We start from the raw sequence: 13941 nt of genomic DNA, 5'->3' as shown, positions 1-13941 counted from the left end.
AATGTGGAATCCCAAGTTTACAGCAATTCGTGAAATTGCATAGACATGAACAACCATCAATCACGTAATTAGCGCTCGCATTGAGTTCCTCAATGAGGTTAAAATTATATTAGATACACCAGCACAGATCAGAGTCTGGAGGAGTTACTTGCATCTCCTGTGTAAAGGGGTTCCATTTGTTGTCGTTGGAAAGGGGGTTTCCCGATGTAGCTGATTGGCTGGAAGTTCAGTAGTCGCTGAAGTGATGTCTTGGGAAGCCCATGGTTGGGTGATGGCTGAAGACGTGGAGTTGTGTAGCTGGTTGAAGTTGCACCCGAGGTCAGACTCTGAGACACGGCGTTCCAAAACTTAACTCAGAACACAAAACTCTCAAATGGAAAAGAAAAGAAACTAAAGTAAAAGAATAGAAGTAAAGTTTGACGAGACTAGGTGGTGTTTCTTCTCAACGTGGCTAAGTAGCAGCAGGCGTGCAGGCCGAAGCACACTGGAACCGCGCTCAAAGAATACTAAAAGTCATGACTAGGAGCAGAAACTAAGAAGCAAAGCAAAATTTGATGGTGTCCTGAGTACACACCTCAAATGTTGTCTTGACCAATCAGATATTGTGTTTGCTCGGGGTATCATAAATCATATGTTATCTTATCAAGCACGTGGTCTTAATTTTTTCCCACTCTTGCAGGGTATAATTTTGGACATGATTCCTATAACAATAAATTTGACAACTAAGTGATGGTCAGAAAGATTTCAAGCAAGCAGATTGAAACACATACATACTAAAAATGAATATGAATCCTTAAGATATCCAATAGTTATTAAAAGACATACACAATAAGTGATTATAAACATGGTAGTCAAATGTGTGGGTTACATGAATATGGAGTTAAGCAATGGACTGATATTCATTTCTAAGTCTTTTTGAGTTCATTTTGGTGAATCTCCATCTATAAAAGACAGTTTCTGTGAAATTCTCTAACATAAAGATGTTCTGTGGAGACCAGAGGTTAAAAGGTCCCCTTACTAATTTCAGTCTGGTTCTGCTAGGTGGGGGGAAGTCAATCCAAGGATCTTGTTTAGTCTCATGGGTTTACATGTGATGGTCGGCTGTGCATCTCTTTGACCATCAATCTTGATTACTTGCCCCAAATTTTACAATCTCTTCTCTGAATTGAAATTGTCAATAATTCTTCTAGTAGTGTTAATGTTGAAAGCTGTGAGTTGGTTGGCTGGTTATCTAGCTTCAGACTTGTGGCACTAGGAATTGATTTACAACATCCTGTTGCCTTTCAGAGGAATTCGGCTCCTCGTGTATCAATGCTTCTGATCGAATATTTAATTTGTCTGGTTCGGGTCTGATACGCTACAGGGCCAAAAAACAAACTTGTTTGAAGGCCATGGGCCAAAAATTAATGTTGCATTTTATCCAATTATATATATATATATATATATATATATATATATATATATATATATATATATATATATATATATATATATATATATATATATATATATATTTACTTTTTATTAATCAAAGTCATTATTTTTTTCAATGCAAAATAAAACAAAATATAAATTGTAATTTTAGAAATGAAGATATATGGCATGTATGTTTTTTTTGTGTGTGTGTTTTTTTTTCTTTCTTCCAGTGATATGGCATGGCAGGCCAAATCAACGATCATTAGAAGTCAACTTTGGCCTGGTTTGGGCATCTCTGATGTAAATCGTATGTAGTTTGTACTTTTGATATCAAAATGTATCTTTTGAAACTGAAGCAGCTATTTATGAGGTTCCCGGGGTCTTTTACTCAAGAAAATTTAATCTGAAAGGCTTGTGCATTTGCACTATATTTTTATCTATATTATATCATTACTCTCTAGGAGAAACAATTGAGATATTATAGAGTGCTCCTTTGTGATTTGTCTTTCCTATGGGATGAGCTATCTTATATGTTATCAAATAAGGCTGATCTGCTCCAGTTCACGGGTCTGAAAAAGACTTTTCAATATTAGCTGCCACAGAATTTGGTGTTTTGGGAGTTCTTACGGTGATTAAGGCCAGCTTAAGCAACATCCCAATATGTGTTTTCCCAGTGGCATGTGATCACATTTCTTGCTTATTTTTTTCTACAAGACACAGAAAGTGCACATACAGAGATGGCGGAGAGAGCTAATAGCATCGACTGTGAGAGGGCAAACCCAGCATGCATCTGCCTGTTGGGAGAGTCTCTGTTTACACACAGAAAGCAAAAAATCAAATCAAACATACCAGGATTAATTATACTTAAACAGATCCAACCGTGCACATACGGTTTAGAGGGCTTTTGTATCTGTGGACTATTTTCTCATCATTCGTTTTATCTCACGGCTTGTGGAGAAAATGATTGAGCAAACCAATATTATTTTTAGTTGGCCAATGATTTGCCTGAAGCACCCTTTGCTTTATTGTGTGTGCTATTTTACAATGGAGCTTTGGAATTACGCCTGAGAAAAGAAGAACATACATACAGCCACAATCAGGCCTTTATATCGGCTGGATCTTATGATTTATATTCTGTTTGTACAAGCCAGGGTGCAAAGAAAAGGGGGTTGAACTTGTTTGTGAGTAAATACAAGTGGCTGAAAAATAATTATCTGTTTGAGATGTTTAAGCAAAGTATGATAGTAATTTCTTCCATTAAGTTACAAATACTAAAATAAAAAAGCTCTTATTTATCAAGATTAACCTGAATGTGATGCTACTAGTAAAGGCCTCTATGATTTTATTTTGAAATGATTATTTTATTATCTTTTTTGTTTTATATTGAATATTTAAATATTATTTACCAATTTTTAAAAACATTTCAATATACTGTATGAAAAATGATAAACAGAGGCTTCTAAGATTATTGTTATTTTTATATTGCAAGGATAAAAACTGCAAAATAATCTCATTTATATATATAAAATAAAATACTCAATAAAAAAAAAATGTGCAAAATTCAGTTTTATGGCTGGTAAATTTCCTCAATTTCCTCCACTTGGGATGAGCATATGGTGCAAAAAGCTATTTTTTGGGCCGTATTTAAAGCAAAAAGAATATAAGTATTGCACAGTTTGTCATAGACCATGATACACCTGCAAGCTGGATCTGAAATTGTTATCTGGAAATATGAGGGTTTTATCGTTTGTTTGGTATTCATAGCTGTGCCACACCAAAGTATCGCTTACCAGAACTGCTGTCGAGTCACACACATCTGTCTGGGTGTAAATATAGAGTTGTTCTAACATTAAAAAGCAGAAGAAGGGTCTAGAGCTCGACGGCGTGACCTCATATGACTTCCTGTTCATCTTTAGGATGAGTTCAGTATTCAGGTTGACTTCTTCCAGCACACTGCACACAGACATACAGTATATGTGTTTATTTTGGATGAACTCACTCCAGGCAGCTGTTTGGGTTGGTTTATATGTCAGTGTTTTTGGCGCCGAGCCGTATCTGAGCAGACAGACGAACTCTGACTGTTTCTCTCTCTGGGATGATTCACCAATTGTGCAAAGCTTATTCACAAACCACCCACAAACCAGCTTAACCTTTTCAGTTCCGAGTTATTGGCTATGTTTGGATACTAACTTAATACTTAGTTACTAGCTTACAGTATGCACTCTGTAATGATAAATATTAGCATACATATCACCTTATCACAATGCATATGTGGCATCCAGGTATAATCTTAAATATAAAATAGTGTATTTTGGATTTGTAATTAAATTTTGTGTAAAGTTGCTTAAAATCTGGCAGTGTGATCAAGTAACGAAGAAAAAAAAGAAAGAAGAAGATTAAAAATAATCAGGGTTACGTATCATTGATATACTATTATAGTTTTTTTTTTTTTTTTTTTTTTTTTGAATTAGTTTTCAATTTAGATTTTTGGATTTATAATGATTTTTCTGTTCATTTATAAAGTAATGCACATCTTTAGGACATATAAGAGCTGTTGGCTTATAGGGACTTTTCAGGCTATTATTCTATTATTGTCAAAAAAAAAATTATATATATATATATATATATATATATATATATATATATATATATATATATATATATATATATATATATATATAAAAATGTAAATAAAAGAATCATACAAGCCTCTGCTTATTAGTGTGTAAACCCTCACAATACAAATAACAACTAAAAATTAACAATAGAAAGCTCTGAAGCTTCCATATATGAAAATATTTTGAAAATATAAAAAAAAAAATAGAATAACCACAGATCTCTCTGCTTTGCATTATTCATATGTTTAAATGTTTTGACAATAAACTATAAATCATAAATAGATAATATAAATCATCAAAAAGCTGAATAATGTAGCTTTATTTGTTAGTGTTCAGTCCTCCAGGGACTCGACCTGTCTGAGCGTGTGTGGTATAGTGTGTGTGTTCTCACCCGTGTGTGTGTGTCCTCTGGCAGATGGGACGTCCACGCTGTGCCTGTCCTCAGTGAGGGAGCTGCCGTCTCAGCTGCAGGATCTGTACCAGCAGGGCTTCATTCTAGCAGCTGTGCACCCCTTCGTCCACCCGTGCGGCCCCGAACCCGCCAGCGTCCAGCGCCAGCTCTACCGGGCAGTGCTCATCAAAGTCTCTGACAGGTGGGGTCACAACACACATAGTGGAAACATGACAGCTGCTCTCAGCTCCACAGGTGGCGCTGACATTTATTACAGAGGTCATATCCCACTTTATATCTTTGTTTTCTGGCCTGAGATCTTTTAGTCCTCTATAATGTTAGTTTATTGCACCAAAAACATCATAATTAAGTGTATATGAGCATTTTTCCATCCTCTGTCTGATCCTTCAACTGGCTTTCATGCTACTGTACCTTTAAGACTCCATGTGCATGTATTGAGTTGAATATATTTGGTGCTGCCACATTCTCTTTATGAAGGCTGATTTCATTATAACTGGACTTCAATAGAATCTGCATTATATACAGGAATAATCTTTTGGTTTTTTCACCAATATGACTGCTGTGAATCATTTCTGCACCACTTTCTTTGATCAGTTTCTCTACTCTGAAATTAGTGGCCCACAGTTGAGCGTCACATGCATTTGACACACAAACTCTCCACTTCTGATCTGCTCAGCTTGTGCACATCATTCAGGAGTAAGAACACATTCAGTCCACCTGGAAAGGAAGCTGTGTTTATATCGTACTGCATTGAAGGAATAAACCCTTTTGAGGAAAATTTAAAAACCAAACTTTACCAGGTCGGTGGAATCAAAATGAGAGTTTTGAGGTGAAAAATTAAATAAAGGTTTTATGAGCTTTACCTGTAAAAGGATCAGTAAAATATTAGTTTTGGATGCATATAAACTACCATACTGTCCAAAAGTTTGGGGTCTTTAAGATTGATTGATTTTTGTTTATCAGTATGTTTGTTTATATTAGGACTAGACAATAGGACGTAAAATCTAAATCTCGATTAATTGAAAAAATTTTCCTCGGTTACAATTAATTACCTTTTTTTTCTTTTTTTTAACCTCATGCTTCATTAACGAGGTTTGAACTGAAAATATACTGAACTATCAAAGGTATTCTTCTTTAACGTGAGGCTCACCTGCGAGACGCTGTAAAAGATACAAGCGCAACGGTCATACACATCCATATAGTGTGACAAAATATTAATAGTATTTAAAAAACTAAAGTAACCCACATGGGAAAATTATGTTGGTTACATGTTCTGAATTTTGATTTCAATTACTTTTCAATAAATCATCTAGCCCTAGTTTATATGTTATTTTAAAAAGAATTAATACTTTTATTCTTAGGATGCAAAAGTGTCAATATATATTTAAACATTAAAAAATATATATTTATTTTAAATACATTTTTATATTAAATAAATGCTGTTTTTATTATATTGTAAGTATTATTTTATTATATCCTTAACGTTACTTTAAATAAAATACAAATAAAATAAATGCAACATTTCTTCAGTTGAAGTTTTAAATCAACTAAAATTGAAACTAAATCTTAATTTAAAACAAAACTATATGTATAATTATATGTTAACAACAACAACAACAAAATTACTATAACTTTGACTAAAAATGAAAACAGAAAATAAAATGAAAATAGAAAAATACTAAAACAAAACAGCTTTACACTTATCCAAAACTTATCATGGCTTCAACAAAAATATTAAGGAGAAAATTTAGCTTTGCCATCACAGAAATAAATTAAATCTTAAAATATATTTTATTTGAGAATCTGTTGTATAAAATAAAGTTTATTATATTTTATTATATATATTATTATATATTATATAATTTATTATATATATATATATATATATATATATATATATATATATATATATATATATATATATATATATCACATCAGTCTATTACAGAGGGAGCAACTATTCCACATAAACCAATGCATAAAAAATTAACAAATACAATTGGCTGCTTCAAATGTCAGTCAAGCAGTGGACAGCAAAGCCTTCATGCCATTAGTCCAGAGTCTGTCTGCATGAGGCTAACACTTAACAGTCCGTCACACAGAGTTGGTGAAGGTCAAAGAGCGGTTCGATAATCCTCTGGCAAAACAGTGGCAGGAACTCAAAGTCACATCCACTTCCTGCCTGCAGCACTGCTGGATCTCCATCACACAGCATCCAGACCGGCGTAAAGGGCACTGAGCGGGAGACAATGAGCTGACGTCCACCCACACACACCACACACAGTCACACCACAATCACATCTGCATCTGAGACCGCAGGCATGCGTCTGACCCCACTGACCTCTTAGAGGAGAGTCCCTGGAGGAAGGAAGGAAGGTGATGGTGGGGCCGAGGCCCATGTGAAGGCCTCTCTTACCTCAGTGCTGATACTCGGTCTGGAGATCTGTGAACCTCTCAGATTCAGCCTCAGGTTTCCACTGATCTGAGAGTCGAATGATTATGTAGCTGATTGTTACTGCTTAACCTGCCAACAAACAAGCATAAGGCATCACAGCCTTTGTTTCCTTTGTGAAGTCTAAGGATATTAAGAGTTGAAGAGTGCCATTTCAGGTTTGAAAAGAGCCTGTTTACTTACAGTACGGCTTTATTAGCTGGTGCTGGAGAAAGGATTTTAAAGTTGTGATGAAAAGGAAGCAGTGATGGATCTTTTACTACCATAATGACTCCATATTCTGACTGAGTGCAATATAATTGAAAAAGAAAAACATGAAGGGTGGGTGTTGATTTTATCCATCGGTTGTTGATTGGAGATGTGGGCTTACTTTTATTCAGCACGGATGTATTAAATTGCTCTAAAGAGAGAGGAAAGAAATGTATTTTAAATAATAATAATAATACAAATTAGTTAATTCGGTTATGTTTCTTTTTTAATATTCTATTTCTGTACAAATTGACCACAGTTTCCACAAAAAAAAAAAAAAAAAAAAATATTTAGCAGAACAATTCTCAACAATGTTTTTAATTATATGATTAATAATAAGAAATGTATTTTTGAGCAGCAAATCAACATATTTTCATGATTTCTGAAGGATTACGTGACACTGAAGACTGAAATAATGATGCAGAAAATTCAGCTTTGCATCGCAGGAATAAATTATATTTTAAAATCTATTTAGATATAAAACATTTATTCTAAATTATGATAATATTTCACTGTTTACTGTATTTTTGTTAAATAAACGCAACCTTGGTGAGCATAAAATACTTCACCTTCAACGTCCCAAAAAGTTTTGATTGTGTCTTCATGCCATCACAATCTTCTTTTAATTTAATTAAAAAGTTAGTTTCAAGTTATTTCATTTATCTATAAATATTGTATTTATTACAAACAAATGAGTAAAATAAAGCAAGTAAATTCACCTTACTTCATGTCTTGTGGAAATAATCCTGATCCCTGGCCTCTAATGTTACTGAAACTTGGGTTACAAACAGGGGTGGTTCTAGGGTGAGTGGAGATCCGGGGCTTAGCCCAGAAAAATCCATGTATGTGACTTTTTATTTTAATAAATCAGAAAGATTTACCTTGTTTAAAATAAACAAAAACAATAAAAACAAATTGAAAACATTTTATTTAAAGTATTGAGGAAAATACATTTGCTTTTTGCAAACAAAAATTAAGAATTGCAAAACAAATGAAACAGCGCGAAAAGACTTTCGAGTGGATCGTTTATTTTTATTCAGAGCATTTAAACATTCATGTTTTTGTTTTATTTACTTTATTAACAAATGTATGTGTATTAGCAGCGTTTTCTCAAGTTAAAGAAGTTGTTAACATGAACATCTGCTGCTTATTTCTCAGGACATGCACACTTTTACGGCATTATGGGATCGCAAATCATTTGAGTCGGTATTGGAGTTCGTAGCGGGTTCGCGAATCAATTGAGTCAGTTCGGGAGTTCGTAGCGGGTTCGCGAATCATTTGAGTCAGTTCGAGAGTTCGGAGCAGGTTCGCGAATCATTTGAGTCAATTTGGGGATCGCGAATCATTTGAATCAGTTCGGGAGTTCGTAGCGGGATCGCGAATCATTTGAGTCAGTTCGGAAGTTCGGAGCGGGATCGCGAATCATTTGAGTCAGTTCGAGAGTTCGGAGCAGGTTCGCGAATCATTTGAGTCAATTTGGGGATCGCGAATCATTTGAATCAGTTCGGGAGTTCGTAGCGGGATCGCGAATCATTTGAGTCAGTTTAGGGATCGCGAATCATTTGAAGCAGTTCGGGAGTTCGTAGCGGGATCTCGAATCATTTGAGTAATCTGACTCCAATTTGGGAGTTGGAGCGGGATCGCGAATCATTTGAGTCAGTCCGGGAGTTCGTAGAGGGATCGCGAATCATTTGAGTCAGTTTGGGGATCGCGAGTCATTTGAATCAGTTCGGGAGTTCGTAGCGGGTTCGCGAATCATTTGAGACAGTTCGGGAGTTCGAAGCGGGTTCGCGAATCATTTGAGTCAGTTTGGGGATCGCTAATCATTTGAATCAGTTCGTGAGTTCGTAGCGGGATCGTGAATCATTTGAGTCAGTTTGGGGTTCGCAAAACATAGCTGTATATGGAAAGGCATTTTTAACTAATTTAGTAGCTAGTTCTAATTACGTTTTCCATGCTTGTTTAGGTGTGAAATGTGAACTCGTATTTTTTGTTTTAACTAAACAAATCGTGCCTAAAAAGTGCACACATCTAGGCTAATGTAAAGTTACATGATGAAGTCATACTAGTGCGCGTGTGCATTTTGAGTGCGTTCTTTCACTGCATTATTCGGTGTATTTAAATGCATTTATGAATGCATGTGAATGATCACAAAATTCAAGATATGAACCCTTTGTGCCAAAAGGGTTCTTTCCTGTCATCATAGAACCTTTTTAGCATAAAAGGTTCTTTGGAGTTGAGTAAAGAACCCTATGGTTCTATATAGAACCCCAATGATCCCTTTCTTCTAACAGTTTGTTGTCTTACAAATAGCATGTTTTAGGATCCAATGCGGAGCCCGCTTATGCACATAAATGCATGTAAAGATTCCAAATTGGGGACCGATACCTTGTTGATGCAATTGGCTTCTGACATGCAGTGTGGACTCCAGCTCCGGGGACGAACAGTGATAGCAAATTCAAAAGCACTGGAATTATTCTGTTCTCATGGACATACCAGGAATCCCGAAACACATTCTTGGCAAATGAAGGTTTAATACAAAACATTAAGAAGGAAAAATCCTCTCTATATAACTGTTAATCTTCTGGCTACTCTTCTTTTAGGAGTGTAATTTTCCACTTGAAGCAGCATTCTATGAGGGCCAGAATGAGCTTGAGCTGTAAACTGTACTGTAACATTACACAGTTCAGTGATGTCAAGATGAACTCTTGGCACGACCTCCACTCAAGTTAATGTGTCATGCACTAAAAAGCAAGAATGCTCACGCAAAAACCTATTATTGAAGTCATACACACTCCATCATTCATCTTAAAGGAACAGTTGACCCTGAAATGACAATGAAGTTTTAAACCCAAATGCTGTCAGTTTATTTCAGTGGAACACAAAAGAGGACATTTATGGAATGTAGATACTCCTTGTTTTTGTCCAAAAAGGCTGGAGGATTTAGCTAAACATGTTCACTTATATGCTATAGATACATTTATATATTCATTGAAATTTGTTAATTGTACCCTATTAAATTCAGTTTTATAAAATAAATAAAAGCAATAAAAATCTAAATTTTAAAAAACAATTTATGTAGAAATGGCTGCATTTATTTGATCAAAAATACAATAAAAATAGTAATATCATGAAATATTTTTCAAATAACTGTTTTCTGTTTGAATTTATTTTAAAATATAGTTTATTTTTGCAGCATCGTTACTCCAGGCTTCAGTGAGACATGATCCTTCAGAAATCATTCTGATATGACCATCTTGCTTATGAATATTTTAAATGATGGAAAAAGTTGCTGTTTAATGTTTTTGTGAAAACGGTGATAGACCTTTAAGATTCTTGACTAGAATGTTCAAAAAACAGCATTTATAAAAAAAAAAATAATAATAATTGTTACACTATAAATGTCTTCACTGTCACTTTTGATCTATTTTATGTATCCTTCCTGAATAAAAGTATTAATTACTTACAAAAAAATAATAATAATCTGACCCCAAACTTTTGTACTTATTTATTGTAATTTTTTTTAATAGATTTAACTTATATTGACAAATCAGTGATGCCAAACATGGATGTTAATGAGGGGAATTTTTTTTTTTTTTTTTTTTTATTAGTGACACAAAATTATCGAATGACCTCAAAAGAATTGTTGTCGTGTAGTCTACTTGTGTGGTTATTTTCTGGTGTCTTTGTTATTTGGGAGCTGTATGATTGTATGATTTTGTAATATGGAAAATGGCAGTGTGAACATTCTCCTGAAGATTCCCTTTTGGTTTCAGTGGAAGAAAGAAAGTCAAATGAGGTCTGAACAGCATGAGAGTGAGTAAATAATGCCAATTTTCAGGTAAACTCTACCTTTAGCAAGTCATGTTTCATCCATAGAAGAGGTGTGATGTTGGGGCATTGCTCATAGTGAAGACTTCAAGAGACCAAGAGCAAAACGAGAAGAAAGAAGATCAGACTTGGCTTCTGTCACGTGTACGTTGATGTGCGTGTATTGGGAGGAATCGTAGTATTGAGGCAGCTGCCAACCTTTGATGGCTCCAGCAAAGCTGCCTTGCTTTATCTTTGGCGTCTGTCACCGTGGTGACAGTTGCTCGCATCAGCAGCGGCCCTGAGGGATAAACCTGTGAAAAAAACCAAGAGAGAGGCGAGATATCAAACAGGGCACAGCTCTTCTCCTCCTCTGCCAATCCAAGGAATCACAGACGAGAGGGCAGATGAAAGAAAACCTTCATCGTTCTCCCAAAACAAACAGACCCAAAAAATACAGAAGAGAAGACGAGAGCTGGAGAAGGGACGAGGAACGAAATGAGAAATGGAAGAATGATCTCTTGTGAAATCCAGGTCTGAGCTGGTGGTGATGGATGGATGATTGGCTGCTAGTCTCTCTTGATCAAGCTAATTAAAACTGTTAGAAGACCTTCCAGAGGTAGAAATGTTATTGCTGAGAAGTTGCTTTTCAGTAATGTTCCATGTTCACAAGGATATATAAAAATTTAATTTTGAAATGAAATTTTATCTGAAATTCTTGTCATCAACTTTATTTGTAAAGTGCTTTTCATAATACATACCGTTTCAAAGCAGCTTTAAAGAAAGCCGAACTGTTATGTCCTTAATACGTTAACATTGAGCGGTTTTATGGATATAAATCTTGTAATTATAGTGTTGTCTAACACACATATCAGTGCCGCAGTGAGTAAATTGAAAATTAAACCGTTGAAGTTGATTAAGTTGCAGTAAATAAGAAATTTAGACAATGGTCAGTGTTGCTGTAAGCAAGAGATTTTGGTAGAGAGTATTAGTGAAGATAGGATTTGGTTTGTCTTAAGTGAAAAATCGCCAGTTGTCTGAGTCTGCTGTGACAATTCCCAAACTGAATATATAGTTATAATATTTATAATAATATTTATTTATAATATATAGTATTAAAATAGTTATAGTGATTTCAGACTGAACTACTATAAGATGGTGGCATTCTTTGCTGTAGTTGAAAAGCACTGTATATTGGGGCAAAGATTTTTATTGAAAATGACTTGCATTGTGGTAAAGGTTTTGGATAAAATGACTGATATTGGTGTAAAGATTTGGGTTAAAAGGGACTTGTATCATGATAAAGATTTTGGGGGAAAATAACTTATATCATGGAATTTTTTTGGTTAAAAAATCACATGCATTGAAGTAAACATTTTGGTTAAAAATGTCCTGTATTGTAGTAACAATGTTGGTCAAAAATTACTTGTATCATGATAGAGATTTTGCGGGGGAGGGCTACTTGTATCATGGAAGCGATATTAGTTTAATATTATGGATATTTTCAAACATTACTGATATCAAGAGAAAGATTTTGGTTAAAATTACTTTTATACCGGTAAAGATATTAGTTCAATATTATGGATATTTTGGGGGGATTAAATATTTTGGTTAAAAAATACATATAGTGGAAAGATTTTGGTTCAAAATTACTTGTCTCATGGTAAAGATGGTTAAAATTGTTTACATCTATGTATATCACATATCACATGTATATCAATTTATATCACAGTAAAGATTTTAGTCATATTGCCCACTTTAATGTAATTTAACCAGGAAGCTGCTAGAAAGTCAATAAGTACCAGTATGTCCGAGGTAGAAGCTACAGAGGAAGCAGGATGGAGATCAGGCATCAGTCAATCACATGTAGCAGTGTTGGATTCAGATTCCCTCTAAAACTCACCAAATCAGATGTGGCCCACCGCTACCGTGTAGACGCAAACATCACAAGTGTGAAGCAGGATCTCGGGATTAGCGTCGCCAGGCCAGTTTTAAAGCGATTTGCCGGGCATTACATATAACCCAGCAGTGGATGTGTGCGGTAGCTGACTGTGTTAATAATTCCAAATGTCAGCTGTCAAGCCCCCCATGTTCAATTTTAGTTACAGTTCCACTTCAGTGACGAGGGTGGCTGATGTATGCATCATTTTTGATAATTGCAGTGCACCGCGCAGGGGTAACGGTACAGACCAGAAACCATTAAGGCCGATATGCTTGAATAACATTATTCATGGCTCTGTAAATAAGCTGACATCAAGAAAGATGTGATCCATTATTAATACAGCGATTAAAGATGGGGATACCTAGGTTTGATGGATACCATCGAAGGTTGTTTTCATGGCAGTGCCACCGAAATTGCACACGCACACAGCTGGATGTAGCCTCCAGACCTGGAAACACTGAATCTGACAGCACCAGTGATATCGGCATTCCTGTGGGCATTGATAGAGAGAGGTGAAAACACACACACACACACACACACCAACTAAGATGATCCGCAGGCAAACAGGCATTTGCCAACAGTGCAACCCAGCTGTGTCTAAGATCCGTGTCTGAGAGAAACCTTTGAGCGAACGCTTTCTAAAGGAAGTCTAGATCAGTGTTGCTTAAAGCTTTTTATTCCCAGAAGCGGCACTTCTGTGAGCAAGCGGCTGGATCTTTTCTGTCAAAGTTACTGCTGTTTAACCCGCTAAAGCATTTGCACAAAAAACCTCGGTGCTGCCAAATACTGTGGATCACTCTTCTGTAGGTGCATTAAGCCTGTAGGAAAGAAATATCACAAATGCAGTCTCTTTACAGGAATAGTTCACGCAAAAGTAAGAAAACTTTATTCAATCACCATCACGCTGGTATATTTTTCAGTGGGACACAAAAGAAGAATCAGTATGTGGTTCTTTTGAATGAAACAATTCATAGTGACCACAGGATGCACAGGGTGACTGAACAGAAATTTCATTTCTTAAAATAAATCAATTGAGATCAGA

General features: G+C 35.3%; 1 pseudogene; it reads left to right on the top strand.

Annotated features, from left to right (window-relative positions):
* Window positions 1–13941, top strand: part of LOC113081648 (raftlin-like) — a 67835-nt pseudogene that overhangs the window by 15595 nt on the left and 38299 nt on the right.

The sequence above is a fragment of the Carassius auratus genome, unplaced genomic scaffold (assembly GCF_003368295.1).
Source record: "Carassius auratus strain Wakin unplaced genomic scaffold, ASM336829v1 scaf_tig00034766, whole genome shotgun sequence".
In the NCBI taxonomy this organism is placed as follows: domain Eukaryota; kingdom Metazoa; phylum Chordata; class Actinopteri; order Cypriniformes; family Cyprinidae; genus Carassius; species Carassius auratus.
Note: the sequence above shows the minus strand (reverse complement) of the source record. Positions and strands in the feature narration are given on the sequence as shown.